The 26817-nt window shown below is 37.4% G+C and overlaps 1 long non-coding RNA gene across 1 annotated transcript in view; it reads left to right on the top strand.

Annotated features, from left to right (window-relative positions):
- The first annotated feature begins 6234 nt into the window (after window positions 1-6234).
- The window catches only part of LOC124777830, a 105524-nt gene continuing 84941 nt past the window's right edge, over window positions 6235-26817 (top strand). The window contains exon 1 of the long non-coding RNA XR_007015785.1: window positions 6235-6448. This is a non-coding gene — a long non-coding RNA (uncharacterized LOC124777830). The remainder of the gene's footprint in view (window positions 6449-26817) is intronic.

The raw sequence follows: 26817 nt of genomic DNA, 5'->3' as shown, positions 1-26817 counted from the left end.
TTAGAACTAGGTTTCCATCTGAGCTCTTGATATTCATACAAGTGGTTCTCTTCTCTCCAAAGGCCTCTTTAATTTCCCTGTAGGCAGTATCTATCTTACCCCTAGTGAGACAAGCCTCTACTCCTTACATTTGTCCTCTAGCCATCCCTGCTTAGCCATTTTGAACTTCCTGTCGATCTCATTTTTGAGACGTTTGTATTCCTTTTTGCATGCTTCATTTACTGCATTTTTATATTTTCTCCTTTCATCAATTAAATTCAATATTTCTTCTGTTACCCAAGGATTTCTATTAGCCCTCGCCTTTTTACCTACTTGATCGTCTGCTGCCTTCACTCTCAGAGCTACCCATTCTTCTTCTACTGTATTTCTTCCTGTCAATTGTTCCCTTATGCTCTCCCTGAAACTCTCTACAACCTCTGGTTCTTTCAGTTTATCCAGGTCCATCTCCTTAGATTCCCACCTTTTTGCAGTTTCTTCAGTTACCATGAACATCAGGAATCTGGCAAAACATCAAATCTCCAACATCGCTGCGGCTGGAGAAAGATCCTGCAAAAATGGGACCTGAAGTGAATCGTTCAACATGGCAGAAGTGCAACCCATCTGCAAATTGCTCGGCCAACAACAAGTGTCACCGTGGGAACCATTCAACGAAACATCATCGATATGGGCTTTTGGAGCTGAAGGCCCACTTGTGTACCCTTGATGACTGCACAACATAAAATTTAATGCCTTGATCAGGCCTGTCAACATCAACATTGGACTGTTGATCACTGGAAACATGTTGCCTAGTCAGACGAGTCTCGTTTCAAATGGTATCAAGTGGATGGATGAGTACAGGTATGGAGACAACCTCATGAACCCCTGGACCCTGCATGTCAGCAGGGGACTGTTCAAGCTGGTGGAGACTCTGTAATGGTCTGGGGTGTGTGCAGTTGGAGTGATATGGGACCCCTGGTACGTCAAGATACGGCTGTGACAGGTGACATGTAGGTAAGCATCTTGTCTGATCACCTGCACCCATTCATGTCCATTGTGCATTCCTGAGGACTTTGGCAATTCCAGCAGGACAATGCGACACCCCACATATCCAGAATTGCTACAGAGTGGCTCCAGGAACACTCATTTGAGTTTAAACATTTCCACTGCCTACCAGACTCCCAAGAAATGCCTTGCAACTTGCTGTTCAGAACACATCTCTACCCCGTTGTACTGTTACGGATTTATGGGCACCCCTGCAGGATTCATGGTGTCAGTTTCTTCCAGCACTACTTCAGACGTTAGTTGAGTCCATGCCACGTCGTGTTGCAGCACTTCTTCGTGCTCGCAGAGGCCCTACACGGTTTTAGGCAGGTTTACCAGTTTCTTTGGCTCTTCACTGTATCATTACAGCCTACAGGTGCTACATCCCTCCTAGAAAGAGAGACCAGTATACAATTTTCAATTGTAGATGCATATATCACTGGGGGGAGGGGGGGAGGAGATAGATGCCACCTAGAAGAAAATTAAAGAGACCTTTTGAGGAAAGAGAACCACCTGTTTGAATATCAAGAGCTCAGATGGGGAACCATTTCTAAGCAAAAAAAAAAAAAAGTGGAAAGGAGAAAAGTGGAAGGAGTAAAGAGTGTCTATATAAGGGAGATCTATTTGAGGGCAATATTATGGAAATGGAAGAGGACATACTGCAGAAGAAGATGAGATCGGATATACGATTTGCGTCAAGAATTTGACAGAATACTGAAAGGCCTAAGTCAAAACAAGGTCTCAGGAGTAGACAACATTCCGTAAGAACTACTGATAGCCTTGGGAGAGCCAGCCATGACATAACTCTTCCATCAAATTCTGAAGGTGGCAAGGGTAAAATACAGGGAACACAAGGCTATTTGCAATTGATATAGAAAGCAGATAGCAGTTTAAGAGTTGGGGAGCATGAAAGGGAAGCAGTGGCTGAGAAGGGGGTGAGACAGGTTTTTAGCCTGTCCTTGATGTTATTCTATCTGTATATTGAGCAGGCAGTAAATGAAACAAAAGAAATATTTGAAGTACGAATTAAAGTCCAGGGAGAAGAAACAAAAACTTTGAGGTTTGCTGATGACATTGTAATTCTGTCAGAGACAGCAAAGGACTTGGAAGAGCAGCTGTATGGAGAAGACAGTTTCTTGAAAGGAAGATATAAGATTGACATCAACAAAAGCAAAACAAGAATAATGGAATGTATACGAATCAAATCAGGTGATACTGGGGGAATTAGATTAGGAAATGAGATACTTAAAGTAGTAGATGGGTTTTGCTATTTGGGCATCAAAATAACTGATGGTGGTAGAAGTAGAGTGGATATAAAATATAGACTGGCAATGGCAAGAAATGCGTTTCTGAAGAAGAGAAATTTATTAACATTGAGTATAGATTTAAGTGTCAGGAAGTTGTTTCTGAAAGTATTTGTATTGGCCATAGTCCGGTATGGAAGTGAAAGATGGAAATGAATAGTTTAGACAAGTAGAGAACAGAAGGTTTCGAAATGTGGTGCTACAGAAGAATGCTGAAGATTAGATAGGTAGATCATATAACTAATATGGAAGTACTGAATGGAAATGGGGAGAAGAGAAATTTGTGTCACAAACTGGCTAGAAGAAGGGATCAGTTAGTAGGACACATTCTAAGGCATCGAGGGATCACTAATTTAGTGCTGGAGGGAAGTATGGGATGGTAAAAGAGACCGAGAGATGAATGCAGAAAGCAGATTTAGAAGGATGTCAGTTGCAGTAATTACTCAGAGATGAAGAGGCTTGCACAGTATAGAGTAGCATGGACAGCTGTATCAAACCAGTCTGGACTGAAGACCACAACAACATGCCTCTGTATGTGCCTTTATTTCTTTTGTGATTGGTACATCAGATATAGTTTCTTAATGATAAGAATAGGTCTCCTGAGCAATGACCAAAGAAGCCTTGCTCATGCAGTTTAATTATATACTATGCTGAGTATAGTAATTGCATGTTATTAGCTTTAGACTTGAGTAGAGTACATCACACTCTTGCACTTTGGGAACTCGTTCCTCCCTTTAGCTGCATGATAGTGAGCTGTGTACTCACCATTTGAATAAACGTACCTAGACACCTACAGAAGCGTAATGTATGTGATGAGGACCACCTGACAAAATTAAATCTGGGCCTATGAAATGAAATGTAGTATCTATCAGTAACTAACATAACTTTAATTACAACATATAGAAGTAGGAAATTAATCCAATGTGTTGTAAACGCATGTAATATAAAATGGGTTATTGGTTCACTATATTCAAAGCATTAAATAAAATTATTAATATTGGTAAATGTTATTAAAAATTAAATATGGTATAGTGTCTGAAACTCAATATCAATAAACAAAAGCCTATACTTATATCTGGTGTTTGTTGCAGTTGCATTTATAAAATCTCACTTCACTCACCTTGACCTCTTGGATCTAGCATTTTCACTTTCAAAGCTGAGGAGACTGAGTACACAAACACTATATTGGGTCATAGAATACTAATAGTTCTTTAGAAGTTTCAGCTTTGAAAATGAGCATTCAACTGAACCAACAGTTATATGAATAGTTAAAAACAGGAAAAGTGTTGTGCATAAATCTGGAATGCTAGCAGCTATGATTGAATTCTCTGTTACTAATAGTTTTGTTAAGTCAGTTATAGAAGTTAATGAGGTCGCTTCTTATTTCAGAGGGCTTTTGAAACCTATTACCTGGTTAGGAAATTCAGTGGATAAATCCTCCTAATATTGATTTTGGAGAATTACTACATTGTAGTATTCAGTGAACTGTGGATGAAGCCCGACCAACAGGCATTACATGCATTTATCAAAAATGATAGTGCATTTAGAATGGCTAGTTTCTAGCTGCAATCTAGATCTGCCAATAAAAAAAATTAAAAAGGAGGACTGATAGCTGAAATCTGTTATTTACAAATTACTACTGCATTGTGAATCTCTTTGTCAGAAGCAAAATTTAGAAATTTTGGAAAAATAGTTTTGAAGAAATTGCTAACATTGTGCATACTATCAAATCTGCTTTTTAACTGGGCTGCAATAACGTCTAGACAGCCCTTAAGAACAGTGGTTCTGAAATAATACTTTGATCCACTAGCTGTTCATCCTGACACACTTCATCAAAATGTTTAATCACTTTTCGAAGTATTTTTTTTTTTCAAATTAGGTTAAATGCCCCATTTCTTTGCCAAAAATGTAGCCGATAACATTGCTTCCTCAAAATTCTTTCAACAGCAAGATAAATTATTAGCTGCATTTTGAACAAGGGAACACACTTTATCAGGCTCTGCATTTTCCGATTGCATAATTTAAGATGCTAAATTAGTACATTGTAGAATCTTTGATTGCAACACTATCTGGAAGATGAACACAAATTTCTCTAATTGGTTTTTCAAAACAACAGTTTGTTCTCATTCTTGCCTTTGTTAATATTAATTCTGACAAAGCTCTAAGTACATCGACATAAGCATAACGAAGGACTTTAACAAATTGTTATCTTGAAGACCAACGTGTTGGGAAATGCTTTTTAAGATGCAATAAGATACGGCACCAAAATTTCCCATCGTTTAATAGTATGACTAAAGAAAAGACACAACGTTTCTACTGTATCACAAGAGGACATGACTTATTGAATTCCACATGAATCATCTTAAAGTACTAGATTTCAATTATGCACTGCACAATGCACGCATTTTGCAGTTTCTCTCCATGGTAACAACTTTCACACCAGAGAGTTTCGAAGGTTTGGCTATCATACAATACTTCACACCATTGGACACACTTCAGTTCCTGAACTAACGTCAAAATTGACCTGAACTTAGCAATGTTTATATAAACGTGGCAAGCCCAATATCAAATGGTGAATATGAGGTCATGAAAGAACAACATGATACAAAAAGTCGGAAAATAGTGTCAGGATTAAGGTTCTAGCAATGAAACAATTATTAATGACCAAATTATCCTTGATAATGTTTGCAGATAAATTACTGAGAAGTCAAACACTAGGAAAATTGTCGTCCAAAAATTTTTTAGACTAACAAATATATTACCGGTACGTAACATAGGCGTACCAGGTAACGCCTCCTTACGTTATTCACTGCGGGTGTCTTTTATTGCAAAGCACGAAGTAACGTAAAATTTCCCATTTCTTTTCTTCTACAGAGCCGTATTTTTCACTGTGAAAATGATTATTTATTGAAAAGTGCTTTATCAATTGACATTATTTATGCACAGTGTAGGCATTTTTCGCTTTCAGGTATTTGGCGGCTTTTGTGAAAGAGCGCTTGTAACAAAAAATCCAAGTCCTCGCGGAACTTCTGCAAAGCAAACACCAAAAGAACTATAAAAAGACTGGACTCCGTTCAAATCCTCGTCCGATCATCCAAATTTAAATTAGCCGCAGTTTTCGTTAATGACTTAAGGCAAGTGATTTAACTCGTTTGAATAGAAACGGCCAGTTTCTTTCTATACCTTGTTTCTAATCCGACCTTGTACTTCGTGTCTTAAGATTTCATCGTCGACGTGACGGTAAACCCTAAGCTTCCTTCCTTTCTTAACGCTGTATGGGGTAATACCCCGAAAGGCGGGCGAAACATTCTTTACAACTGTATGAAGATTTGTTGTACGGCACACTGTTTAAATGAAGCTACATACAAGCAATACTATCTAATCCAATTTATTTGTTTGTACACAGCATACGGCGCTTAGCTCACTGGAGCCGAAACGTATGGGACTGAGAGCGCATCGTGTCATACTCGCGCTGGTTTTTAACAACCTTGACTGAAGTGCATCTGCGCTGGGATTCATAGCATATACTCAATAATGACATTATTGCACGAGTTAGTGAGACTGATGGTATTATGGGACTAGGGTTTAAATCAATTAGTGTAAAACATTGAATGTCTCGGAGAACTGAATAATGTTTCTGAGTTTAACGCTTGCTCTAAAGTTTATTTTATACTTTTCTCCTCTTGTGTACGTACCACAGTCTAACATGTGGTACATACCAACAGGCGTACTGATTGCACCATTCTTAGGTTATGTGTTAAATTAGTGAATTCCTCTGTGCAAGAAGTAGTGAAATTGAATTTAATATCTCAAACAAGCGCGGAGATTTTGCGTTTCTAACCCCAACGAAATCAAATTGGAATGCATGCTTCTTGCTGTTAAGCGTACCAGTAAAGTTCGGTATCGGAAGTAAAACTGTTATCTAATGCCTTAAAAATGAATGAAAGTGATACGATTCTTTGCTTCGTTATTGAAACTTGCCTTATCAGCTGTTACGCGTAAGATGATGCAACTATATGTAAATTCATTGCTGGCACAGACTTGGACGGAATCAACTCTTCGGTCTTAAGACAGTTTGGAAGTTTTTCATCCGGTTTCGGCGAAGTGACTGGTTGTATTGCAAGGTACACAGTTACTAATTTTTGTTTCCGTTTCACGCAAGAAATGCAATGATACTGCAATGCACCTCATAAAACTTACGTATGTTGCAATGCTGCGTAGTCTCTCGAAATCGGGTTGTGGAGACTACTGATCAGAGTTCAGAACTGTGATGAAATTCTTCTCAATACTATAATTACGCTTTATGACAAGGCATGCCTAAACCATTCTTTTATATTAACACCAGGTTTGAATTGTACTGAATTTGCTGACTGATTGCATACCGTATCCATTTCTGAGTAAATAACTATTATTTTTGCGAAACTAAATTTGTGCGTTGAGAAGTTAGTCGCCCATTCAAAGAAAAGGAAATTACCATAAAGCTTGTAATTTGTGATTTTACTCAGCCGTTTTCAAAGTTGTTCTGTTGCCGCTATTTTTCTGTTGTTGTGCTTTATTGCAGAGGTCAAAGTAAGGAAAATGAAAGTGCAATACTACTAACGGACATGTGGGGCCAATATTGCAGCAGACGGAGCCCATACCATTTAAATCTGATTGTTATTCGAGAAAATACAAACTTACCATATGATATTGATTCTTGGAAGAATCTAGCCTCTAGAATTTAGTGATGACAGGCCCCTCACTACACAGTTTAGTATGATAAGTGTTACTGTAAATGACAAGATCCAGTTCTCAAAAAGGAAAGAAAATGAACCAATAATTTACAAATAAATACTGCAGGAAAGGCTTAAATTCTGTAAATCAGATATATTGGCAGTGGGAATTTTATAACAGAAGTTACATTTCTTACTAAGTGTATCATCAGATCTTCCAAGGATTATCCTACATAATGTTCTCCATCTTAAAAGAGATGAATATTAGCAGCATTAATACATATTGCTAATTATAAAATTTATTGATTGTTGGATGTACATGATCTCTTCCAAGTAGTGTGTGTGGTCTGCAGGCATTTCTAACTGCAAATTGCATTGTCATAAGATGTTATTTCCATAAGTTGCATGTAGCTGCCTCTTCATCATAACTTATGTAAACAATAATTTTCATATTCATATTTAGTAACATAGCAATTAAACTACAAAAGAAACTCCAAAAATATGCAATTCAATGACACAGAACTTACTAACATGCACATCACTGCTGCTACCTACAACTGAGGTGAAAATCAGTGGGATCATATATAACTGTGAGAGTAAAATGTTCCTGATTTACATGATATTTTTATGTGCCTGCTGAAAAATAGCAGTAGTAGTGTCAAATCACTCCGTGCAGATATAACAAATGAGTCCTTCATGTCTGTCTGCTTCTGCAAATACCTAACACATGGGATAACTGTTATTATCTGTAATAAGACCATTTAACAAAACATGCTTATTATTTACTCAGACCCGTATTAGAACCCCTGGATAATGGGGAACTTGAAACACATGTTCCCGGGGCTAAACTGAAACATTTGATAAAATATGTGTTATAACCCTCTCAGTTGCAAATAGTCACACTTGATACCTAATTTGGATTGCACGTTACGATTATTTTCAGATATTAAATAAAATATTAATAAACAACTATTTCAGCATACAAAACAGATAGAAAATATTTAAAATTATTATTTTTTAATTGTATCTGAATAACCAGATAATGTAGATTGACAGTATTTAAAATTCCTAAAATTGGACATGATTAATCATGAGTTGTGAAAAGTCAAAAATCTTTAAAACCACAGTCAGAGCTGTAATATAAAGGTAACAGCACAACACACTTGTGTTAATATTTCATGGCATCATGGACGATGCATCTGAGCACAATAAAAAAAAAAAAAAAATTCTTTAAGGTCACCCTTGAAGTCACATAGGCACTGTGTATAAAATTTCAAACAAGCTTTCGCAACAAACTGTTGCCTTATCAGGAAAGAGGGAAGGAGAGGGAAAGACGAAAGGATGTGCGTTTTAAGGGAGAGGGCAAGGAGTCATTCCAATCCCGGGAGTGGAAAGACTTACCTTAGGGGGAAAAAAAGGACAGACACAAGCAGATATGTCTGCTTGTGTCTGTACATGTGTGGATGGATATGTGTGTGTGCGAGTGTATACCCGTCCTTTTTTCCCCCTAAGGTAAGTCTTTCCGCTCCTGGGATTGGAATGACTCCTTAACCTCTCCATTAAAACCCACATCCTTTCGTCTTTCCCTCTCCTTCCCTCTTTCCTGATGAGGCAACAGTTTGTTGCGAAAGCTTGAATTTTGTGTGTATGTTTGTGTTTGTTTGTGTGTCTGTCGACCTGCCAGCACTTTCATTTGGTAAGTCACATCATCTTTGTTTTTAGATATATTTTTCCTACGTGGAGAGAGAGAGAGAGTGTGTGTGTGTGTGTGTGTGTGTGTGTGTGTGTGTGTGTGTGTGTGTGTGTGTGTGTGTGTCTATATATATATATATTGGTCATACCAATTGTTTAGTTTCAATTACATGATCTCCAGTCGTTACATATTAATGTTATACACACCCAAAAAAGTTAAATTTACAATGTGATGTATTTGTATGAATCATTTCTTAGTTTTAAATTAATTGTATTATATCATCTAGACAGTTCTTCCATGCATTTTAATACCACACAATATCAGTACATTACCACTTCCCCTCGCAACTTCCTCCCTTCCTTAACCATCATTTATGACATATGGTTCTGTTTGAAGCATAGTGGGCTTAATAAAATGCTAGATGCTGTGGATGTTACCACAGTAGTATTGTACTGTAACCTTTGTCCTACAGCTCTCACTACATTCTTTTTAAAGTATTTTGACTTTTCACAACTCATGATTAATGCCTTTCAATTCTAAGAATTTTAATTTGTAAATATTTAAGTTACCGTTATCTGGTTATTCAGGTACAATTTTTTAAAAATAATAAATTTTAAATATTTTTAATATGTGTTACATAGTAAAATATTTTTTTATCAATATTTTATTTTACATCTGAAGATGGTCATTATATGTTATCGAAAATAGTTATCAAGTATGACCTTTTTCAACAGACAAGGAACCCCTTGAGTTCAGTGTTGCAATTTCAACCTATAGTAAGGCTCATTTGAAACTGTTGTGTTAGCATTTGTGACAGAAAAAAATATTAGATGCTAATGACTCACCATGCGCATCAGGAGGGTGACAGAAATTGAGTGTCCAGAGGTGCAAAGATCAACCTTGTATGGGATGTATTACACTTCACGAAATGGAGACTGTCAACATTCATGAAATGTTCAAAACAAACCATTAACTTGCGCTGTGAACATCAAATGAAAATTGGTGTGCCACAGGGATTACAAAGGTTTGCACCACCAGTTTCAGCATGTTGAAGGGAAGCTCCTTGGGAGTTACAGTTTTTGCAGGATGTTCAGCTAGGTATCCACACTTAAAGAATGCATATAGAATCATAGTGGTGTCACAGGATGATGAAAAATGGTGGAATGTGATTGCATGCAACCAAATGCAAAACTATCTGTTGTGAAAATGGCTATCCTTTAAGGCATAGTTGCAAATAGTGTATAGGCCTAATATGTTTTATACACACAGGAAAAACAATCTTGCAGAGGCTGACTTTATCCAGTGGTTCCAGGTAGTATGAGTTGTAATGCCACACACTTTTCAGGAGGCATATTTTGCTCTAAGGGAGTATGATTTTTATATGTTGGCTAGGAATCGAGCAAAAGCAAGTTATTTGGACCATCTATTGGCTGAAAACAGTGATTATACCATAATTGTAGTTCTCTTACATCCATTTTCTCACTATTGCTTGCTGCAACACAAATATTTCCTACTGCCTTTGCAAGGACACACACATAAGAAGGAATTGGAGGGGGCAGAGCACCTCCAACTTCTCACAGCAAATTAAATAATTTTCCATACAATTTACCGTCCAGATTAATAGTCAGCTTAATTGTATTCAAGTGCGTTAAGGAAGAGATGTTAGTTGATATTGATACAGCTCTCTTGGTACCTCTAATTTGCAGGGATCCTTTCATATGCTTTTCCTCTTCAAATCACAGTAGGTTGAAGTTGAAAATGAATCCCTTATTGAACAAGGAGATTAGTTTGTTTATCTCATCTACAAATTTTTCGACCAATTCCACACATTCCTGTGCATTGTCAGGTTGACACTTCCTTTGAAATTTTGCTATCTTATGTCTTCCACTTTTGTAGCACAGTGTGAAGTTATGCAGCCACCCACTGCTTACTTTGAAATCATTGTAATCTATGCCACAAGCAGTTTGATGAGCATAACATAATAGATCACTATCACGCACATCTTGTAAATTGTACCGAGAATCCTTGGAATGCTCAAACACCAGTTTTTGTAACAAGTGCACCTTCCTTATGCACTACATGGTCATATTGCTCTGGAGTTATTTGAAATTTGTTCATAATTTATTTTATTTTAATTTTTATTTTTTGCTATACTGTGGATGATCTTCCATGTGTGTAATTATGTTTAGTATCTACACCTTGGACACTTATTGTCCTGTACTGTGTTTCACTGGAGACGGGATTTGTGGCTTTCTGTCTGACAAGGATGATGGACAACACGGGTCAACACCAGTTTCAGCATCACGTCCACTTGTTAGGCACATATTGTCATCATCGTACTCTGTATGTACATTGTGCACACGGTTGAGCCTATGTGACACCACACATACCACTGACTCATTTTGCAGAAACATTAATATTTCACCTGCCACTTCTTTCTCACTTTGCAAAATTCCTTGTGTTCCTTTCTGATGAAATGTGAACTTCGGTCACTGTTGTTGATATAATACAATGTTTGCTTCATTTATCGTTGCCATTTTTCTGCTTTGTATGAACACCACTAGCACTATAGCACTGTTGAGAAAAACTCGTTGACTGAGCAGATCAACTACACTCTGTAGCGTCATGTTGTGCTCACCATTGTATACATCCAGTTCTGCTTTTTTTGTTGCCATTAACAGCCAATATTGTGGTTGCATGGTAGACAATATGTGGAGCATCAGATGCCGTGAACATCATTGGCCTTTTGCAACCTTGCACTTGAGCAAATATAAGTTTGTGCAATCAAGTTATAGTACATAGGTATGTATATTAAAGAAATATATTATGTACCTCAATTGGCGAGTCTTGTCTGTCACATTAGAGGTTAAAAAGCAATTCCATGTTTTTTAATAGTTACAGTGGAATGATATCAGGTCATGTTTGCTCCTGTTGTTATGCTTACAGTATATGTCTACTGCTGGTATTTACAATAGTTCTCCCTTGTGTGCATTACTGACTGCAAGATATGTAACAATGCTGGAATCAAAATATTTGTTTTCTGAAGCTAGAGCTACAGTGAACTGTGGTTGCTATGCTGCATATTACCCTCACTGCCTTCTTTTGAAATTTACGTACATTCTATATCTACGTGATTACTCAGCAATTCACAATCATGTGTCTGGCAGAAAGTTTAGTGAACCACCTTCAAGCTGTTTCTCTACCATTCTGCTCTCAAACAGCATGCAGGAGAAATGAGCATGTAAATCTTTAGTTGCAAGCTCTGATTTCTCTTATTTTATTGTAATGATCATTATGCCCTATGTAGGTGAGCACCGACAGAATATTTTTACAAACAGAGGAGAAAGTTGGTGATTGAAATTTCACAAGAAGATCCTGCCACTATAAAAAAGTCTTTATTTCAGTTATTACCACCACATTTTCCGTATCATGCCCATAGCACTCTCTTTACCCTATTTTGTGATAATACGCAACAAGCTGCCCTTCTTTGAAATTTTTTGATGTGCTCTGTCACACCCATGTGATGCAGATCCCACACTACGCAGCAATACTTCAGTAGAGGGTGGACAAGCATAGTGTAAGCAATCTTGTTAGTAGACCTGTTGCACTCCCTAAGTGTTCTGCCAATAAATCACAGTCTTTGGTTTACTTGCCCCACAACATTATGTGTGTTATTGTTCCAATTTAAGTTGATTCGTGATTGTAATCTAAGTATTTAGTTAAGTTCAAGCATCTAGATTTGTGTGACTTATCATGTAACCAAACGTTGTGTGGCTTTTGTTTAGTACTCATGTGGATGACTTCAAACTTTTCATTATTTAGAGTCAATTTTGACTTATCACATCATACATATATCTTGTTTAAATCATTTTGCAATTGGTTTAGCTCCTCTGGTGACTTTACAAGACAGTAAATGACAGCATCATCAGCAAACAGTCTAAGAGGGCTGCTCAGATTGTCGCCTATGTTGTTTCATCTACATCCATACTCTGCAAGCCACCTGACGATGTGTGGCGGACAGTACTTTGAGTACCTCTATCGGTTCTCCCTTCTATTTCAATCTCGTATTGTTCGTGGAAAGAAAGGTTGTCAGTATGCCTCTGTGTGGGCTCTAATCTCTCTGATTTTATCCTCATGGTCTCTTCGTGAGATATACATAGGAGGGAGCAATATACTGCTTGACTCCTCAGTGAAGGTATGTTCTCGAAACTTCAACAAATGCCCGTACTGAGCTACTGAGCGTCTCTCTTGCAGAGTCTTCCACTGGAGTTTATCTATCATCTCCATAATGCTTTCACAATTACTAAATGACCCTGTGACGAAGCGCGCTGCTCTCCGTTGGATCTTCTCTATCTTCCCTATCAGGTACGGATCCCACACCAGTGAGCAGTATTCAAGCAGTGGGAGAACAAGTGTACTGTAACCTACTTACTTTGTTTTCGGATTGCATTTCCAATGAATCTCAGTCTGGCATCTGCTTTACCGACGATTAATTTTATATGGTCATTCCCTTTTAAATCACTCCTAATGCCTACTCTCAGATAATTTGTGGAATTAACTGCTTCCAGTTACTGACCTGCTGTATTGCAGCTAAATGATAACGGATCTTTCTTTCTGTGTATTTGCAGCACATTGCACTTGTCTACATTGAGATTCAATTGCCATTCCCTGCACCATGCGTCAATTCATTGCAGATCCTCCTGCATTTCAGTACAATTTTCCATTGTTACAACCTCTCAATATACTACAGCATCATCCGCAAAAAGCCTCAGTGCACTTCCGACGTTATCCACAAGGTCATTTATATCTATTGTGAATAGCAACGGTCCTACGACACTCCCCTGCGGCACACCTGAAATCTCTCTTACTTTGGAAGACTTCTTTCCATTGAGAATGACATGCTGCGTTCTGTTATGTAGGAACTCTTCAATCCAATCACACAATTGGTCTGATAGGCCATATGCTCTTACTTTGTTCATTAAATGACTGTGGGGAACTGTATCAAACGCCTTGCGGAAGTCACTTGTTTATGTAGATTAGGAACAGCAAAGGGTCTATAACACTGCCTTGGGTAATGCCACATGTTACGTCTGTTTTTTTACTCGATGACTTTCCATCTATTACTACGAACTATGACTCTTTTGACTGGGTGGATCCAGTCAAACAACAGAGGCGATACTCTATAAGCACACAATTTGATTACAAGTTGCTTGTGAGTAACAGTGTACAAAAGCCTTCTGGAAATCTAAAAATATGGAATTAATCTGACATCTCAGAATAAAGGGCTAGTTGTGTTTCATAAGAAGGATATTTTCTGAATCTGTGCTCGCTATTTGTCAATAAATAATTTATTTGAGAGAATTCATAATGTTCAAACACAGTATCTGTTCCAAAAATGTACTGCAAATCAACGTTAGTGATATGGGGCTGTAGTTCAGTGGATTACTCCTGTTTCATTTCTTGGGTATTACTGACTTGTGCAACTTCCCAGTCTTTAGGTACAGGCCTTTTGAGAAGTGAACTATTTTATATGATTGCTAAGTATGCAGCTATTGTATCAACATACTCTGAAAGGAACCTGACTGGTACACCATCTGAACCAGAGGTTTTGCCTTTATTAAGTGATTTAAGCTGCTTTGCTACACTGAGGATATCTGCTTCTAAGCTACTCATGTTGACAGTTGTTCTACATTCAAATTCTGGAATATTTACTTCATCTCCTTTGGAAAAGGAGTTTTGGAAAACAATGTTTAGTAACTCTGCTCTAGTGGCACTATCGTCAGTGACATCACCATTGTTATCATGCGGTGAAGGTATTGATTGCTTCTTGCTGCTGTTGTATTTTACATATGACCAGAATATCTTTGGGTTTTCTGCCAAATTTCGAGACAGAGCTTTGTTATGAGAACTGTTTAAAGCATCTTGCATTGAAGTTATCTAAATTTTGAACTTCTGTAAAACTTCACCAATCTTGGGGATTTTATGTTCTTTTAAATTTGGCATGCTTTTTATATTATATCTGCAACAGTGTTCTGACACTTTTTGTGTAGCATGGGGGCTCAATACCATCACTTAATAATTTATTTGGTATATATCTCTCAGTTGGCGTTGATACTATTTCTGTGAATTCAAACCACATATGGTCTACATATTCATAGTCAGATCTGAAGAAGTCAAGACAGTTTCTTAGAAAGGTGTCAAGCAAATTTTTATCTGCTTTATTTAAATAGATGTACTTCACATTTATTTTTGGTGGATTTGGACGTTACGGTATCTGAGTCGGGGGACATTAAAGGGAACCAACTATTAATTTATTCCAATTGTCAAGTATAACCTCTACCCACACTCACAGGAACTATCTACGGCAATTTCACTACAAGGTAAACAATTTCTGATAGCAATAAACACTCTACCACCAACTGTGCTCAATCTGTCTTATCTGAACAAGATTAGGAACTTGGTAAAAAATCCTACTGGACTTATTTCTGGCCCTAGCCATGATATATGACTGTGTGTTATGGCATAATAGACAACTCTCAGCACTGGAGTAACAACTCAAACATGTAATTTTCTTAGGGCAAATATACCTTCACTAATTTCACATATCACTTTTTCTATGTGATTGTCCCAAGATAGTTTGGAATAGCTTGTTATCCCAAGGAAATGAACTGCACTTAATTCTTGTTCCAGTTGTGTGTTATGATTCCAGGTAATAAGTAGATCCTCTGCAACATCAGATATAAAGTCAGTTTCCTGTCTGCATCATTTACTCTTTATTGACTTGTTTATTCATTCATTCATAGACAGTGTAGCTATTTACAAAAAGAAAAACAAAGGGCAGATATTCAAATGTTTTCCTACAGTAATGTAAGGTGGAGGTATTCACAGAAAAGGCAAGTGGGTATGTTCCACGTAGAAAGATGGACAAGGAGAGGCAGCAGATACAGAGAGGAACAGAACACGAAAATTTATCAGTATTATAAATTAATGACATTCAGTATGAAGATAAAGTAACTGATGCAGGTATGGTGTGATTAGATGAAAGACTCATGATTGTGTTGTATTGTATTGTATATTTATTGGTACAGCTTTAGCACATAGTACAGATTATAAAGTGCTATTGGACAGGGGGAATAAGGAACATTAGTGGAAGAAGAGAAAGTAATGAAAATTTAAAACATTTCTCTTTTATATATGAAGAATAAAAGTGCATTAGAAAGCTAAATCAGAACTATTTAATTATAAAAAACAGGACAAGGTAAGAGAAATACAGTTTACTGTCATACAAAACTGTAACTGTTCTCAAATAAGTAGTTACACTGTGACATTATACCCAACAGACCTTGAATCTGTTAAAATGTTTATTCACAAAGGTTGGAATATGTTGAATTATTGTCTTAACATGACATCATAACAAAGTTACTAACACACTCAAAAACAGCTTACATTCACCCATGAAAATTGATGTAACATTCTCACAATGTTCTGTGTAATGATTATAACTTTCCTTCTAGCCAAAGTTCCATCACCTGTGATGGAAGTCTTAAGCACAATTTCCTGCCACTCCTGTAACTATCCTACAAAGAGCAAGAGATATTCTGATAGGAGAATAAGTGACAGTAACGTTCATGCATCTGTAAAATCTGTTAAATGCTGAACAATAATTACTTTAGAGAATCTTTTTGCAGTGGAACACTTTGAAATGGCGTATTTCATTTTTATCAAATGTATGGTGGATTAGGTGAAACAATAATTTGAATAGGCAGATTATCAAATAATTTCCACTTTCACCAAGATCTGAGTAGACTATCATATTGCCTATTTAGAATTTTTTTTGCTTGTTTCAGATTTGATAGAGTACCAGTGTTAGAAAGCAAGCACTTCCCATTAAATTTATATACCATGTTCGTATAATCTTAAATATGACCATGATGATTTTACAGTACTGTACAGTGACTTCTTAAACACGAGGTGGTTTGACTATTTCTTTTTCCATAGTTGACTTAAGGGCTCTTCCTGAGGATGAATTTACCATTTTCTATGCAGAGATCTGCATATTACTACAAGTAATAGAGCTAATGGAGCTTGAGGCTAGAGCATTGTTGCGAGTGTAGAGCAAGCTGGCTTTGCCAACAGATTGATGTCATCTGCTGTCGACAGGATTGGTGACAAGCATGCCATTGCTTCTGTGTTGTCCATTACCTCAGACTGCAGTGGACATGAAACCATTATTGCTGGCATACAGGAAAAATGCAAATTTTTCAGGCACGTCCCCAACGTATCATTACTCCTAAAATACATTCCATGGTGCTTAAGGTACACGGTATGTTAATTATGTTCCAGGACTGCCAGTACCTCAAAATTAAGCATAAAATTAAGTTACAAAATTGCCATCATATTAATTTTAAATCTACATCCCCTTTTTGCCATACACACTTTGCATTGATCATACAGGCCCTGGCATACATAGGTAAAAGCTTTAATCAGAATACTGTTCCAATTTTCTGTCTTGTTCTACTGATTTGATTCAACATCCTCAGACTCACAAGAATACCAGTGTAGCTGGAAAACTAGGAAATAGAATAAACATTCACAATCACAAGTCTCTTGTACTTCAAATAGAGTGTTGCAAACTGCTACAAAAATATCGTTACTGCATAGCTAGGTTCAAAAGGTTTGTAGGTAGTCAAACATTTAGTAGACATTTGTGCTTGTCATTAGAGGAAACACATTTTAAATTTCCTGATGCTTTTCTGCTAATGGGATATAGTCTCCACATAAAGTAAAGCCTACCGGTAAGTGGGGTGAGAATTTTAAGGATTAGTAGAAGACACATACGAGTACTCGCCTCTTCTTATGAACACCAGACTACAACCAATTGCTATTACAATTATGTACATTGTAGAGTTATTCCTGCGTCTGCCACTGTCATCGTGAACCTATTTACCAAGAGACTCTCACTAACCTTATCACAAAATTCACAAGCTCATTCTTGCCCTATATCTGTCCTTGTACTCTACAGCCCTTGTACACACTACTCAGGTTGAAGGGACAATGACCTACAATCCAGTTACCAGTTTCCAAACTGGATATACCTACCAGACAGAGCGGTATCCAAGAGAATGCTCTCTAGATGCGTGCTCAACAATGCAAACTGGTGGCTTTACAGACATGGCTATGTCTAAATGTGGAGGCAGAGTCTAGGACTGGATGGACCACATTAGTAAAAGTGATCCACCATGATGCAGATACGTCCTTGTCAAAGTTTCAGATTAGCTACAAAAACTGTCTGTTGTTTGGAATGACGAATGCCTGTGCAGCCAGAGACAGACATGCAGCTCTGCAGAGGTCCAAGTGCAGGTCATGTGATTGGAACCTCACAGCCTTTCAGGTGACAGTTTGTGAACTCCATCAGCCATTCCACTGATCAACTCATGAATTAGAAGCAATAAGCAGAATTTCAGGAAGAGGCAGAAGATGTCCTATGTTAATACTGTAATGAAGAATGGGGTCTCCTGATCAGCAAGAATGGTATTGCACTGAACATGGCAGAGAATTTAATTCAAATCACCAGTGCTAGCAACCAAGATACAGCTTTTTGTCACTGCTGTGTGCTTGCTGAGAGGGGCAGTTGGGACATCAGTTCCACCAGTGTTGAAGTGAATAATTGTCCATTCTGTATGTGGGAGCTGGACTCAACATTACCTGTAACCTGTTACCCAGCACTGGGTCACAACAAAATCCGTTGTGGTATATTGCAGCATCTCTTCATCAAACTTTCTTACTTAATGTGGGCAACTGGGCAGTTTCCAGACTCATGAAAGGAAGATATTTTAATTCCCCTTCCTTACGCCAGGTGGATGTGTCCAAGTACTATTTCAGTGTCGCTGTCACTAACAGCATGGGGAAACACCTTGAAGCGTATAGTGAACTGCTACCTTGCCTGGATCTTAGAATCTAGGGAGCTGTATCAGTTCAGGTGGTATCACCCCATCTACTTCAAAATACATACTCTGCAAGTCCCCATATGTTGCATGGGAGAGGGTTCTATGTACCACTACTAATCATTTCCTTTCCTGTTCCACTTGCAAAATGAGGAGAGTGAGTGAGTTACCTGGGCCTCACTTTTGATCAGAAGCTTACATCACTATCACATCTGAAGATTTGAGAGTGTGATTCTTCAAAGCCGTACATAATTTAAAATGAATTGCAGTTTAAGTTTGGGCAGCAAACTGAGCCTGTCTGCTCCAATTTTGTAGAGCTTTTGTGTGGACTTAGTGTGCTGTAGATACATGGTGTACAGTTGTGCCTGACCATCTTACCTTAAGATAATGGATACAATGCACCATGAGAGAATTAGTCTCATTTCCAGCCTATGAACTGAGGGTGGTGAGTCATCACTTCATGTCAGACAGCAGCTACTCATGGTGTGACAAGTATACAAAGTAGTTTTCACATTCCAGGTACCTTGTGATGGCATGACAAGTATACAAAATACTTTCCGCACCCCGGGTACCTGAATATTCGTGTAGCTACTTTAGAATAATATGAGCATCAAGGCCATTTGGGATCTTTGCAAAGAGCCTTATTTTAGAAATTTGTGGTGGTGAATATTAAAATTTTATGCCAAAGATGAAGTAGATTACAATTTAGCCCAGAATTCTTTTAAATTGAATCAATTTTTGAAAAGAAAACACTTCACTTTATAGATATTTGCTTGATAATATTTTAAATGAGCACCAAAGTTTTGAGAATCTTTATATAGACTGGTCAATACAGAGAGAACCACTTGGCTTCTCAATAGTTACAGTAATTATACTTCATCATGTCTTCGGGGTCTGCCTGTTAACTGTTGGCAAGGGGCACGCACAGAGGAAGGAGGGGGGCCATTGGTGGCAGCTGCCCCATGTGAGAATTTTCATTGACAAATATGAAAAACAAGTTGTAACTGCAGGGTTGGGATTTTTATGACCAAAAATACATTGAAAATTACTACTAAAATGGTTTAAAAATATTGATAAAATGACAAAAATTGATGATGTAAAATGTACATATAAATAAATAGTCCCTTCTGCAGGGAATGAGCATAGGGGGGGAGCAGGTATAAGAATCCATAACTGCTGCTCATGGCAAGGTCCTAGTGGAGGTAGTTTGTCGTTACCTTCCTCTGACATGTTATGAAGTGTTAAGTGTGTTCTGTGTCGTGCGGATCGCTGTGGTGAGTGCTTGTGTAGTGTAGTGTTGTGTTTGTGTTGCTATGAATGAAGGGAAGGAAGACCGTGAAATCCAGTGCTGTTATATAGCCTACCTCTCGACAAGCACTGAGTTTAATGTTCCCATCTGCAAGATGGATCGCCATCAACAGTCTCACTTGCCCTCATTCCATGAGACACAGTGGAGAGGTTTGGCATTTAATCCAGGGCATTGGTGCAAAGACTGGTGATGAAAAGCTTTTTTGTTACCCCATCTCCTCTCCTCTCCTCTCCTCTCCTTGCCGGCCAGATACTCAACGACAATTTCATCCACCACCAGGATTCGAACCAGCTCACCTCCAAGGTGAACTTCACTGCACAGTGACTTCATCTGTGGAGGCTGCTATAAAACATTTATAAAGTGAGATATAAAATGAACTAGAGTAATGAAAAACTTTATAGGAGATTGGAACTAAAATAATAAAAAGAGTAATTAGTGTAAAGTGACTAAGTTGTTCCTTAAGAAATCACAATCTTTGAAGATGTACAAATTCCTATGTAAACATCCCATGGACAATTCCCATGTATGACTGTAATTAGAAAACATTTCTACATTTGCTGTAACAAAGGAAGCATTGACACACAAATACTGATATTTCGCAAATTGGTGTATTACATTTGGTACAATAATGATACAGACTACCAAACTTTTTGCTTTAATAGCCATAGCTGGTACAAGTTAACAACAGTAAGTGACACAACAATATCAGTATGTGGATGAACATTCAGTTTATTTTCAACATTTAAAAAGACATTCTTCAGCAATATTATTACATTTCTCCTAGAGGCTTGGGCATTGATTATTGTTGCCAACATTAAAAGAATGATTTATTGTGTCATTAAATGGTTGTTAAACACAATTGTATAAGAAATGAAGTAAAATTCTATGTTATGCATTATCATATAAGTTGTGCGTGAACATGGACTCAAGTGGAAAGTATGGGAATGTTAAAATATATTTTGCTATAATTGTACTGTAAGCTGCAATAGGACATATTATGGGGACTCTTACCGGTGTATGAAGTGTTTCGTAGCACACCTTTACACATTATATGATACACATTTCACAATGTAGCAAATGTTAGAATCCAACTTTTGATGCTCTGTATTGCATCAAGTGGCATTGTAGAAAAGATATGTAAAATGTAACACACTCATTTAGTCAACTACAGCTCATTTAAGTACAATTAAGAAGAATCTTTAATTAGTGGAAAAGTATCTTATTGTATCCATAAATTTTACAAAATTTACCGAAAAATTAATTATTTCATTTGTATAACTATCAGATAATAATCACATAGAAATGTTAGTGTTAAGATCAGTTCAGTCATTAAATGGGAAATTAAGAGTCAAAGTTCGATTATTTCATAAAATATGAAAATTATTGTTTTGGGTAGGTTTCTGGCTAACTGGTGCACTGAAAGTTATGTTCACTCTCAAGAGATTGTTAATATAAAAACTCAAATCAGATTCATTGTGACTAATTCTGCAATTATGAGTTCAAGAACTTTCTGTCATAAACAAACTATTGTTTCGATCATTGGTCGAAACAAGATTATTGGGTAAAATTTGAACCTAAACATTTACTGCCACATTATGTAAAGTACTCCAAAATATGTTATCATCAAAATTCCTGTTGTATCAAGTGTCATTAGTCACATTTGTCAAGCACAATTTTGATCCTAAATTTGAAAAACAGTTTTAGAAATCACATTTGTTGTAATCAGTCATTTATTACCTTCAAAATTGTAGCTGTAATTTCTTATCAAACAACTGCTTTTAATTGTAATTCTTTACTAATTAATGACTTTATTAAACAATACTTTCAAAGAACTAATAATTTTAAGAAACTATGTAAGTAGTGAGCCTAAGGGCTTGGGATTAGAAGAGACAGCAGAGTGGCAGTAATTTGAAGGTAGTTTGAATACATGAACTGTAAAGTCAGTTTCTTCAAGATGTGCATTGTAAGAATGTTCTGGAACAATAGAAACATTAACACAAAATCCAAACTGTGTGTTGGCGTACATTATGTAATATCATCGACTTTTCACATTGTCTCTTGGGATTTCTTCATTGAAGCTATTAACATTGAGTTGGTGGAGAAAAGTTGTCGAAACTACCAAGATAAGTACCCATTCCAAGCATTTCATTGAACTTAACACAGATTCATAATCTATGAGTATGTTAATCATACATTTTTAGCCCGAACCTGGTAAAGAGGCTGTGTCAGAAGGCTCATTTATTTTTATTGGCCATATATTAAAAGTACACTGGAGAAACTAATAGGAGTGTAGGAGCTTGCCAGATGTCTCCTGCTACCTGAGTGTAAGATAGTTGAGTGGAGGTGTGGCGGTGGAGTTCTGTGGAGCACAGGGACACTATTGAGACATCATTCAATTAACAGTCATTTATTTCCAAGAGATTTTCAATCACTATGTCTTCTTCCCAGTGTGTCCTGGCAGGGTCATGCTGAGCCCGCGTTTTGAGGAGTTTCGGGGTAATATGTCAGCACCGGTGAGGAATCTGCTGACGCAGTCCCATGGCATTGTCTGAAGTCACTGCTGCGGCCCTATTGTAGAAGGTATGCTGGCTGGCACATCACTGCCGCCTGGCGTGGCTGTTGGTGTGTGGCTAAACTTCAGCACTCTCGTTGGGTGAAGCTGCACTCAGGCTCAGCACCAGAAAGCTGCATGGCCCTGCTGTTGGTTGCTGAGATGACATGCATGTGTTAGACCCAGCTGCAACATGAAGGTCTCAGCTTATAGCCTGTAATGCAGTGCTTGTACTACCAGGTGTGGCAGTGGAGGTGTCTGCTCACAAGTTGAACATCTCATAGACAGGCAGATCAGGTCTTCATTCACAGAAGATCAGCCTGTCCCTTATCTTCAGATAGTCAAAGATGTGACTGGCAGGAATGCAGCTCACAGAAGTTCCCTCCACAGCAGGACAGCTGTGCGTTTGTAGCAGTGGGCCCCAAGCTGGCAGTGACTGGTGACACTTCCTCATATTCACCCAGTCATACTGCAACTAGCAGAGCTGGCCTTCCATTGGTATCAGTGATGCAGCTGGAGTGGCCAGACTATGAGAGTGAATGAAAAAAAAAGCAAGGGTTTTAAAGCAATGGATGAGGTGATTTCCCCACCCCCCCTCCCCTACTGGCAACAGAATGTGCTCCCATTTTCTGATACTGTCAGCACTCTACACTAGCCTAATATTTAAGTTTGGACATTCGCTTATTCTAAGCTTGCAGCGTGAAAGGCATTCTTGTATCATCCCTAGGTGAAATTACTACACATAGTCCTGCTACGGAAGAACATTGTGTCTGCTCTGCAATGTCTTCTAACAGCTGAATCAGCTGTTCCTGGCATTCTCTCTTGCATGTTTTGAGGCAGTGACCTCATGGCTTGTCTGTACTTCAGTTCTTATGAGTGCTGACATTGGTTGCACTATCATTGCACACTCATTGGGTGGACTCCATGTAACATTGTCCCAGTTGGATCCAATGTAATTTTATTCTTGCACTTATGCAGATGAGTAGGTAGTGATGACCTCAAACTTTGTAAGTCATATGTATTGGGAATATGTTTTGCCCATACTGACATGGAAACCTGCAGGTGCTCCTTCTATCCATTATATTTAAAGTATACCACACTGAGTTGTATGTAGATATGAATGCCCTGGTGCAGATGAGATGAGACCAGTAGAAAATATTTCTCATCTCCCTTAATTCCCTTAGTTTCCTGCAGGACTGTCAACAAATAGACCTAGCACAAAAATATTATGCAGAATATTGTCTTCTCTTGCTGCTGGGCACCAGGGCACATGGGAATAAATGAAAATGAGCAGGCTAACATAGCAGCGAAGAAGAGCTGTAGAAGTTACTGAATTGAACCATACCATTGCTAATATATCAGTGGGAAGAAGGGTAGTTAGAGGTGTGCTGCAACAAACAGTGGACGTTATATTAACTATCCATCATTAGTGATTGTCCTTCCAATCATAAATACATGAGATGACCTCACTCACCTGTTTCAATAGAACTTACTTTTGCCTTTTGATGCAGTGTGATTACCAATACATTTGTTGTGCCAATGTTCCACTCATTTTAATAGAACACATTTTATATTCTGACAAGAAGGCAAAAGTAAATTTAAGTGGCTGCATGCAATTTATTTTAGGTGACAATTATTGTTACTAACCAAACTGTTCATTCTAAAGACAGTAACAATTCTGATCTTAAAATATGCTGTCTGAATATTCAAGGAGTAAAAGACAAAGAATTTATTGTAAATAATTTTGAACTAGAGAACAAATTTGATATTTCGTGTCTGAGTGAACACTGGACAATGGAGAGTGAACTTAGAGCTATCAAATTTGATAACTATAAAATAGCAAATGGTTACTGTAGAAAAGTGCATAAGTGGGGTGGTGTTGCATTGTATACTAACCAGTCACTCAGCCACTCCATCAGCAGGTTGGATCTAGACTATTTGTGTGATGAACAGAATTTTGAAGCCACTTGTATAATTAGTGACAATTTTAAGTTAGTGATAACAGCCTTATACAGACCACCTAAGAGTAACATTAGTGTATTTTGAGAAAAACTGGACATGCTGTTAGATGTATTTAGAAAGACAAAATGGTTACATTATGACATTGTAATAGGTGGAGATTTGAATGCAGATTTTGATACTGAGCATAGTGTCACTGAGCTAAAAAATCTTCTAAGACAGTACAATCTGCACTTTATCAATAATAGACCAACAAGAGATGAAGCATGTCTTGACAATATCTTTGTCAGTTTCAATACTACTGAAGAATCATGTGATGTGACAGTATTCCCATTCTCAGATCATGATTCTGTACCATTAAATTACATATGTAGGTTCTGTGCTGATAAGAGTAACATTGATAAGTCTGTCCCAAAAATGGTAATCACTAAGACTGGTCACAAATGATAAAATTGACAGGTTTTGTAAGTCCTTTACTAATAGAGGCTGGTTTGGGCAATTATAGTCTTTGCCAAGACCTGTCAGCTAAACTTATATTTGAAAGGTTTTTCAAAGCATTTTTGATAATTCAATGACTGCCAGATTAGCCTATGTTCAATGTAGGAATAAGTACAAAAAAGCCATTGTGGAAGCCAAAAGATCACACGACTTCATCAGTATTGAGAATTAACCACGAATAAATGCAAAGCTGCATGGAGACTAATAAAAAGTGTTACTAAAGATGAAAGAAATAAAAAAAATCAGTATATGCCCTCAGAAATTCAATGATTTCTTTATTAAATCGGTGCAAGAAGTGGGAAATGCAATCACCAAATCTGTCATTAGCTCATCTGAGATTCTTTCAAAAAATGTAAACAACTAGTAAATACAAGTATGTTTGCCCTCTCTGAGGTCCCACGTAGTCTTATCCTAAAAATAGTTAAACATCTGAAATCATCTGAGAGTGTAGACATATATGGCATTTCTTGTAACATTCTAAAAAAAGTAATAGATTGTGTTGTGTATCCGTTAACATGCTGCATAAATAAGTGTATATATGAGGGATATTTTCCTGATGAGCTAAAAGTATCTAGGGTAGTCCCAAAATATAAAAAAAAGGAGCTATTGACTCACCTTCAAGTTATAGACCAATTTCCATAGTCTCAGCTCTCTCTAAAAATGTTTGAATGTGTAATATACCAACATATACTTATAAAATGCAGGAATAATTAGCGAATCACAATATGGTTGTAGGAAAAACTTGTCAACTGTTGATGCTATAAACTCAGTAGTCAGACACATACATCAAGCATTGAGCATAAAGGATTTGCACAAGTCATCTAAGTAAGGCTATTGACAGTGTAGAGCATAAAATACTCCTAGAAAAAATGGAGTACTATGGAATTAGCGGTAACAGCCTTAAAATATTAACATCATACCTAAAGGATTGCAAGTAAGCTGTTTGTGTAGGTAAAGAAAAGTCCAGCATTGAATTAATTAAAATAGGTGTACCACAGGGATCTGTACTGGGGCCTTTTATGTTCCTGGTGATGATTAATGATCTGCCATCATTCATTGAGTCCATAACAGTACTATATGTAGATGATACAACTTTCCATCACTGTAGTAACGATTTCAGTAGCCTCAAAGTTTGTATTGCAGAGACAATGGCTCAAGCATCCCATTGGTTAAAAGCAAATGGCTTCCTACTGAATGACATCAAAACACAGCAGATAGTTTTTAGTCTAAAAGACAAGCCCCCATCAGATGATGCTAGTTGTGTTAAGTTTTTAGGGGTATATATAGATGAAAAATTATCCGCGGGTCAACACGTACAATAAGTTAGTGGTAAATTGTCTAGAGTGATGTATTTGCTACAGCAAATTATGGACCGTGTACCTCAAAATTATGTTAGAATGTTGTATTTTGCATTTTTCCAAAGCGCCCTAATATATGGTATTATTTTATGGGGGAACTCGAGTTCAGTGCGTGACATCCTAATACTACAAAAGAAAAGCATTAGGATAATTACTGGTTCTCCATATAAAGCACACTGCAAACCATTGTTCTGTAAACAAAAAATCATTACTGTAATAAACCTATATATTTACTATGTTTTACTCCACACAAAAAAGAAGTTACCGCAAGCAAAATGTTGAGAAAATATACATTTCTAAAACACTAGAAGGAGCAGATGCATTTGTACTCCTTACCAGTGACTGTCAAAGTCACTTAACAGCTATGAACTGATGGGGCACACATTATTTAATAAGCTTCCACAATATGTACAAGAACTGCCTGAACAAGTTATCAGACAAAAACTGAATGCATGGCTAGTTGCTCATC

Source organism: Schistocerca piceifrons, chromosome 2 (assembly GCF_021461385.2).
Source record: "Schistocerca piceifrons isolate TAMUIC-IGC-003096 chromosome 2, iqSchPice1.1, whole genome shotgun sequence".
Classification (NCBI taxonomy): domain Eukaryota; kingdom Metazoa; phylum Arthropoda; class Insecta; order Orthoptera; family Acrididae; genus Schistocerca; species Schistocerca piceifrons.
This window is presented reverse-complemented; position numbering and strand designations above follow the sequence as displayed.